The sequence below is a fragment of the Tupaia chinensis genome, unplaced genomic scaffold, assembly GCF_000334495.1.
Source record: "Tupaia chinensis unplaced genomic scaffold, TupChi_1.0 Scaffold000448_1, whole genome shotgun sequence".
NCBI lineage: Eukaryota > Metazoa > Chordata > Mammalia > Scandentia > Tupaiidae > Tupaia > Tupaia belangeri.
The window spans coordinates 740,677-749,318 of NW_006159953.1; the positions used below are offsets into that span (position 1 = coordinate 740,677).

The 8,642-nt window shown below is 36.9% G+C and overlaps 1 long non-coding RNA gene across 7 annotated transcripts in view; it reads left to right on the forward strand.

Annotated features, from left to right (window-relative positions):
- The first annotated feature begins 592 nt into the window (after positions 1 to 592).
- The window catches only part of LOC102477475 (uncharacterized), a 36,061-nt gene continuing 28,011 nt past the window's right edge, over positions 593 to 8,642 (forward strand). For 2 of the 7 annotated variants that reach the window (XR_335546.3, XR_003550531.1), the window contains exons 1-2: positions 593 to 793; positions 2,371 to 2,429. This is a non-coding gene — a long non-coding RNA (uncharacterized LOC102477475). The remainder of the gene's footprint in view (positions 794 to 2,370; positions 2,430 to 8,642) is intronic. The other 5 variants (XR_003550529.1, XR_003550530.1, XR_003550532.1 and 2 more) reach the window with 5 other exon arrangements.

Genomic DNA, 8,642 nt, shown 5'->3' on the forward strand with positions numbered 1-8,642 from the left:
TCATTTCACACTTACAAAACTGAGGACCATTTCTAAGCTTTGGTAACCTAGCACAATTTAATGGAATTTATTGAGCTCTGCCAACTTACTTTGACCTTGAAATAAATCATAGTATAGCATTACAACTCTGCTAAACGTTAATAACAGAAATGTTATGTAATGGTATATTATATGTATGATATCTTAACGTATGCAATACTTTCATATTTTTCTTATATTCACATGAGAAAACTACTACTAGTATTAACTATGTGACATTTCCAATATTAGTTTTTTGGTTTCTTTTTTTTAACCTAAAAAGAGGGCAATTTTACATGCTTAAAACTTAGCCTCAGTTTTTTTCTCTGCTAAGTTTACTCACTTGTTTCACAATGAACTGATCATATTATTGCCTTGAACCTTAAACTTTCCATCTCTCCTTCTTCTTAATTTGCACCAACAGATCACTTCACCCTTGTGGACACCTCGGCCTTTTTGACCCTGAACTGCATGATCTTCCTATCTTCTATTTGCACTTCTGTGTGACATGAATTAGCTCCTGAAGCCCGAGTTTCCCAGATTCTCAACCAGTTGCCTGCTGGGTTTGCCAATGGGAGGCGCTAGTGGGAGAATGAAAGTCACTGGAAGGAAAGAAGCCAGGGCTATCCTCATCCTCTTTCATCTGTACGTAGTGGAGTGTCTGACAGCGGTTGTATCTCCTCTTGCTCCCATTGGGCAGCTTGCTCTATTTCCAGCTTCTGTGGGGTGACCTCAGTCCTGGGACTCAGTAACACCTTCTACTTTTTATCTAGGGGTAAGAGCACGCCCTGATGTTTTAACTCTGTGCTAACTCAGTATCTGTATGTGGGTTCTCATCTCCTTCATCACCTGCCTAACCAATTCTCTGCACCGTGTTCTTTCTGTTGTAAATCTTTGAAGTGATTGTCCTTTTTTTCATGAAGCAGTGACTGAAATAAGGGCTAGAAAGACAAACTGCTAGATTTGAGTCCCATTTTATTCTCATCACCGAATCTACAAACTAATTGAGTCCCAATTTTTCTTCTCATCTTGTGTCTTTCTCGTTGAAGACAAATTTCTCCACCTGTCCTTTCTATCCAACCTCCTCTAATTTTAATACCTTTTCCTTTAGTTTTAAGTTTTTTCATTGTCTATACAGTTCATAGATGTGATCAGATTCCAGCAGAATTTTCCTTCAGTCTTCTTTGGCTCTGACTTCCAATCTAGCAATTGCTTTGCATTGCATTGCTTTCTTTCCTAGCAAACCTACCCAGAAGTTGTCTAAGTGTACTGTGCTACCTCCTTACCTTTTATTCTGTTCTAAAGTAGCTTCCACCTCAGCAAATCAGTTGTCACCTTGGATCAAACTTTAAATGATGAAACCCAATGAATGTTTTTCTGTCCTCCTTTCAATTTCCTGCACAGCAGCTTTTGACAAATAGCCTGTCTCTTCTTTCTGAAAGCGCTGGCCTCTTGTTGACGCTAAGCTTCCATATTCTTCTGGGTTTCTGTATTTGTTTACTCGATGCTATTAATTTCTCTGCATCATCTTCTAGCTCTGTCTCCTTAATTTAACCTCGAAGGTCAGGATTTCCTAAGAGCTTAAAAATGATTCCTTGGACTCCTCTGACTTCATTTTCTCATTGGATGATTTAATTTTCTAAGGGTCTACTTAAGTTTTTATTAGGTGATTGGTTTTTATGGCTCTAAACATCATATCTGTAGTGATGGTTCCTGAAATATGAACTTAGTTAGGGCCACTTTTCTAAGATTTATATAAAATTTCTAAATAAAATATCTACTTGGATATCTTATAAACAGCTTATATTTGGGACCAGCAGTTAGCATAATGGCTATGTCGCTGTACTCCCATGTAGTCAACCACGGTCGCGTCCCAGACCTGGTGGCTTAAAACTCACACCGGGCGCGTGTGCGTGCGTGCCCAAGATCCTGAGAGGAGAATGGAGAAGGGATTGCGATGTGGCCATCCCCCTGGAGGGTGATTTCTTGCTTTCTGTCTCTCTTTCTCTCTCTGTCCGTCTGGTGAGTGAATGCCAAAAACCTCTCCAAAAAAAAGAAAAAAAGAAAAAGAAAAAACAGCTTATACTTAACTTATAAATTTAAATAGTCATTGTTCTAGTCTTCCCTGTCTTACTTATGTTATGAAATGAGATGGATAAAACTCCAGTAGCCCTTGCCAGAATTCTAAGAGTCACAGTTGAGATTTAATTTCAATCCATTAACAACATAAGTAACATTTGTTCAATGCATATCACGTACCCGGCACCAGATTCTGCTCATTACAAACATTAATTACTTAATCCGCACAATCTCATTTGAGGTGTGTACTATAATTTGTCTCCTTTTTCACAGATGAGAAAATCGCAGCAGAGAAGCTTAGGTGATGCACTGAACGACATATATTATAGCTGGTAAGTGACATAACCAGGATTTCAGAGCAGATGATTTCGATTCAGAGCTCATGTTTTCACAACCATTATGCTGTGTCCCGTATTATAAAGCCAGAGTTAGCATATTCGCAGCACTTACGATGGGACAGGCACAGTTGTAAATGCTTTAGGTACATTAAGTCATTTTCAAAGAAAATATTTTCACTGTCTATTCTGTTCATCAAGAAACAACCAGAGAAGTTAAGCAATGTTTTTCAAGGTCAGTAAAAAGACTATTTACAACTGGCTTTTTTGGCTCCAGAGTCTGCACTTTTAATCAAGTGATCGATGTATCTTCAGATATCCTGCGGCTGCTACGTGCAAAGTCCGTTTGGATGTTTTTCATGGCTAGGGAGCAAAACCAAATAGAGGTTTTAAGAAAGGAAGCCAAAATGCATCACTTGTTAGGGAGCTAGAGTGATAACTAAAATATTCCAAGGTGGATGAACTCTGGCACAGAGGCAGAGAGAAGTTTAATATTTAATTAAAATGTCCGGGTCCAGCCAGTTGACGAATGTAGGCCTCACAGTAGGAAAACCCACCACTAATGTCTCTCACTGTAGCTATATGCTATAGTTAGACAGGAAGCAAGCAGGATGTCTCTTTTCATCATTATGAGAATATGACACGCATATGCCAGGCAGAAATATCCGTATTATATAGCCTCCTTTAATAAGAATCAGAGGGGTTAAAGAAGTCATTCACATTGTTAAACCAATCTGCAAGTGATCTGGGACTAATACCTCTTCTGATTAATTTATACTCAAGTGACATTCCAGTTACATCATGGTTTTTATTTTCTGGTTCTTCTTTGAGATTTTCCAGAGTAAGCCAAGAAATAAGGCAGTAGGTTTGACAACAACTAAAGATATGTGAAAAAGCAATACCCATTGTCAAGAAACAGGAAATTGGTATCTGGTGACCATTGTACCAGGGAGGAATTTTAAAAGGTTGACTTCAGTATTCATAAATTTTGAAAGATAATCTTTCCAAATTAATTTCTATAATTTGGAGGAGATGTAGAAGGGGATTAACTGCTCCTTAAAATTATCTCTCCATGGGATGCTGTTTGAAATATTTTGAACTGAAATACTTTTAAGCACCACTAACAATATTTCTAAAATTATAAACATGTGTAATGTAAAGATATAAAAATATATATGTGAGGAGGCCAGATGGAGGGTTACAGAGTGGTCAAATAAGAAGCTCTGTGAGACAGTTCCACATGGGAACATTCCTGGTTCAAGGGTGGAGACCTCCCAGGGTACACTGGCCCATGACCTGGGGCTGGCTGAAGGGCAGGGATTGGTCACAGCAGCAAGACCCTGTGTGGGGGGGTGCTCTCGCTCTTCCTCTCTCTCTATCTCTCACTAATGGAAAACATAAATAAATATGCTTTAGGGGAAAATTGTATATATGTCAGACCAGCTCTTTCAAATATGAGTGAATTATACGTAAGAGAGATGAACAGCAGGGCACTTCGCATAAGACTTTCAGTTATACTAGAACCAAAGTACAAAGTCAGGATTTAACCAAGAAACTCTTAGAAGTATTTTTATAGAGAGACCACATTTTGAAACCAGTTAAACTTTAAGAAAAAGTACGTATGTTTGCACAATTTAATTTTTGCACGGACAGTTACTGTGGGTGTTGAAACAATAAAGTTCTCAGTAGCATAGTGAGGTGCAAGAATGGGTGAGAACAGAACTATGACAGATGTATAGAGTACCATTTAATGATTTTATCGTTATACTTTTTGAAAAAAATAACAGAATTGCTAGTACAGGGCAAGTGTCACTTCAAAAATTCTTGAACCCAGTGATTTTCAGAAATCACAAACTGTTATAGTTAGAAAACGTAATATAGAGCATATTTCAGATATCAATATCACTTATTGAGGGGTCTGAACAGCGCCTTTTAATCAATGATATTTATATTTATGTTATTTGGAAAAAGAGTAGTATAAATGGTTAATCATTAGAACAAGTCTGGTTTTTGCATGAAATAGGTTCATATCAGGATAGATTCTGCCCTTTAGTGCGTCTGAAGGTAATTCTTGATTTTCTGAGCTTTAGGATTTTACAATTTCCTAAACTGCTTTGTGGTCCTGACTGTTGTGGTGATTAACAGTGACATCTAGTGGTGAACAGCGTGCATTCACACAAATATTTATTAAGGGTTGTAATGCTGATGACACTTGAATTAAAGTAGAACACTCAACTATTTTATCTCTGATTATATACAAATAGATTTTTTTTTCCTTTACAGAGGAATTCTTTTTTTTTATTTTTTGAGCGGTTTTTGCTATAGGGCACGTGCGCTCGACAGAAAGACAAAGAGAGACAGAGAGACAGAAAGCAAGAAACCCCCCCCCCCCCAGGGAGGATGGCCATGCAGCAATCCCTTCTCTTCCTTTCTCCTCTCAGGATCTTGGGCACGCACCCATGCACACACGCTTGGCATGAGTTTAAGCCACCAGGCCCTGGACTTGAACCGCGGTCGACTACATGGGAGTCCAGCGACATAACCATTACACCAACTGCTGGTCCCTACAGAGGAATTCTTAGTCTACACAAGGAGAGAGTTCTATGCGTATGATATCAACACATTATGAGGAGTGTGAGGGAAAAGAGGATCACATAAAAGAGGCCCTTACTCAAACACGGTGGTTGAAGAGCACAATCTGCAAGAGGACACCTGAATAGAACCTTGATAATGAAATTAGTGAAGAAAATGGGTAGCGTTTTTTGTTTTGTTTTGTTTTGTTTTTAATGTGTGTGTGTGTGTGTGTTTTGCAAAATAACGCAGAGAAAAAAGCAATAGCAGAAATCCAAATGCAGATATTACTGTAAGAAGAGACTAAGAGGCCAGGGGGGCGTGATTCATGATTCCTGTGTGGTAACTCCCTAAATGCCAAACGTGAAGCGAGTAAATTTGTTTCCATTGCATAGTGCTCTGTTTAGTTTAATTCTATTTCTTTTAGTTATCAATACTTTTTTAAAAATTGAAAACATTTATGTCCCATAGCTATAAAACAACCTCAGTTTTTAAAAATACAAAACAAATTATTTAAAAATAATAAAAATAATAGAAAGTATTATTTTCCATAATTAATTATTACAACCAATAACAAACTTTAAGACAGAGTTAATAATCCAAACATGAAAAAAAACATGTCATGATAAATTGAGAGGCATTAGGTTATCACATCAGAATAATTTACCATCAACCCAATTGATTCTACCAATGAAATCCTATGAATTTTTACTTCATAACTTTGGTTATAACTTCTTCTCCTTTTTAAAAATTGTATTTGCGGGGACCAGCAGTTAGCATAATGGCTATATCACTGGACTCCCACGTAGTCGACCGCGGTTCGAGTCCCCGACCCGGTGGCTTACACTCACGCCAGGCACATGTGCATGCGTGCCCAAGATCCCGAGAAGAGAATGGAGGAGAAAGGATTGTGGCTTGGCCATCCCCTCTGGGGATGATTTCTCGCTTTCTATCTCTCTGTCTCTCTCTGTCTCTCTGGCGAGCGCATGTACCCTATAGCAAAAACCTCTCCAAAAAATAAAAAATAAAAAATAAAAAAATTGTATTTGCTACCACCTTTATTGAGACTCAGTTTACCCTCAATTGTTTTGTAAGGTTTTTTATGGTATTTAGACATTCTGGTCCATTCTTCCCAAATTATAGCTTTATTTTCCAATTTTAATGTACTGCAAAAATTTATTTTCCTATTTGATTTAGAATCTCCAAAGTTAGGACATTTAGTTTCTTTCTCTAGGCCTCTGTGTGGATCAAATCAGGACTCAGATTCATTGCAATTAAATGAGCCCAGTTAAAATAAAATAAAAATTTGCCACGCGTCATCTTCTAGGTAGTGGGAAAATATACCTGGATGTGAACACAAAGGCACACACACATACAAAAATGTAACTTTATTTAATGAAATAATACCCATAGTTATTACATGCATTATAGTCTAATATTTTTTAATCTATTACAACTTTAAATTTTTACAATTTTACTTGTTCGTACTGCTGATTACAACCCTATTGATTTTATGATGCACAAATAGATCTTGATATGAAAAATATTTCTCCAGATGAAATTTTAATATCTTTGAAAAGATTGAAATATTTGAATAATTGAACAAAACTATGTATGACATATTACATATTACATTACGAAGTTACTGTTTGAGGTTCATAGGACTATGCACAGTTAAAAGGGAACTGTAAAGGACAGGTCAGGAAGAGAAATTACTGCAGGAAATAAATCTTGACATTGGCCTAATAACAATTTTTAGGTGGGTATTTCTTTTTCTTTTTTTAGAGTGATTTTTGCTATAGGGCATGTGCACTTATTGGAGAGACAGAGACAGAAAGAAATCAACCCCCAGGAGGATGGCCATGCTGCAATCCCTTCTCCTCCATTCTCCTTTAGGAATCTTGGGCACGCACACGCTCACACCTGTCACTAGTTTTAAGCTGCCTGGTTCAGGACTCCAACCATAGTCAACTACATGAGCATCCAGTGGCATAACCATTATGCTAACTGCTGGTTCCATTTAGGTAGGTATTTCTTCAATGTGCCTTTCAAAGTAAAACTGATAAAAAAAAGAAAAGATTGAAAAAGTACAAATCTTACCCAAAAAATTTCAAAGAGGTAAGTTGATTTTTTTCCTCTTAATTCTTGAAATGGATTATATGCAAGATAAAAAAGAAAGGGAAAGAAAGAAAAGAAAAGAGAAGGGAAGAAGGAAGAACTGAGAGAGTTTCATCTCTGTTGACAGGCTATCAAAATCTTTTTTAAAACAAATTATTTAATTCTATTTTTTGTTATCATCATTTAATTTTCTATAGGGCATATGCGCTCAGCAGAGAAAGACAGAAAATGAGAAAGTAAGCCACCAGGTCTGGGACTTGAACCACGGTCAGCCTTGTCAGAGTTCAGCACCTTAACTTCCACACCACCTTCAGGCCCCTGATCATAAAAATCTTAGTAAGATTAAGTCCTTTCCAATGATCTTAAGAAAAAAATTCTTCCAAAACATGAGTATTTTTGGGTTTTGGTATAAGAATTTTTAAAATTCTTGAAATTTTAGCAAAGAATGATGCTTTTAAGATTACGGCTTTGATTGTTAGTCTTCATTGTTCTTACTAACAGTGAATTCAAGATAACTCTGAGATTTAAAATCTTATTGCTCAAGTTTTACTATTGATTTTTTACTGGGGATAGCAGGATTTCACATTGGAAATGACCAACAACTTGCTGAAACTTCAGGTCTAAACCTCAAATATGTTTCAATTTTACTTCTGCCAGATTAAAGGGTAAATAGTTGTTCTTTAAACAGAAACATTTTACCCATTTTACTAGCATGTTTTCCCTATTAGCTCCCTGTTGAGATTCTAACGCTTCAAGAACTACATTAATGAAAGGAGTTCATGAAGCTCTTCTTGGATATCCTCTCAAACTTGGCAACAGCTTTCCAACGGTGTCCCTTCCAGATTCTTCTTTCACTCACATCCATCCTCCTCAAAATCAAGTGATACTAGGACCAGTAGATGGTATAATGGTTACGTCACTAGTTTCCCACGTAGTCAGATGGTTTGAGTCCGGGACCTGGGGACTTAAAACTCACGCCAGATGCATGTGTGTGTGTGCCCAAGATCCAGAGAAGAGAATGGAAAAGAAGGAATTGTGGAGTAGCCATCCCTGCCTCATGATTTATTGCTTTCAGTCTCTCTGTCTCTTCAGCAAGAGCACACACCCTATAGCAAACATTTCTCTTAATTTTTAAAAATTTTTTTATTATCATCATAATCTTCTTTATATTACATTGGATTACATATAACTTTACAGTGTATTACATTGCTTTTTCAAAAGGGAATGCCATGCATGTCAGTCAATACAGAGACATTAATCTCCCCACTTCAACATTCAATATCTTTTCTGTTTTCCCCAATCATTATTATTATTATTCTAATTATTTTTTAAAACAGTAAATCGCTATTTCTCATTTTGCTTGTAAAAATACTTTGCCCATCATGAAATACTTTTCAGACCAATCCAGTTGAGAATACTATACATGTCATCATCAACAGGTAATAAGCCATATCTGTTTCTCACTAACGTCCTGCCTCTCTATTGTTCTCTTGCTATCTTTCTCTATCCTCTTCTCTTCAC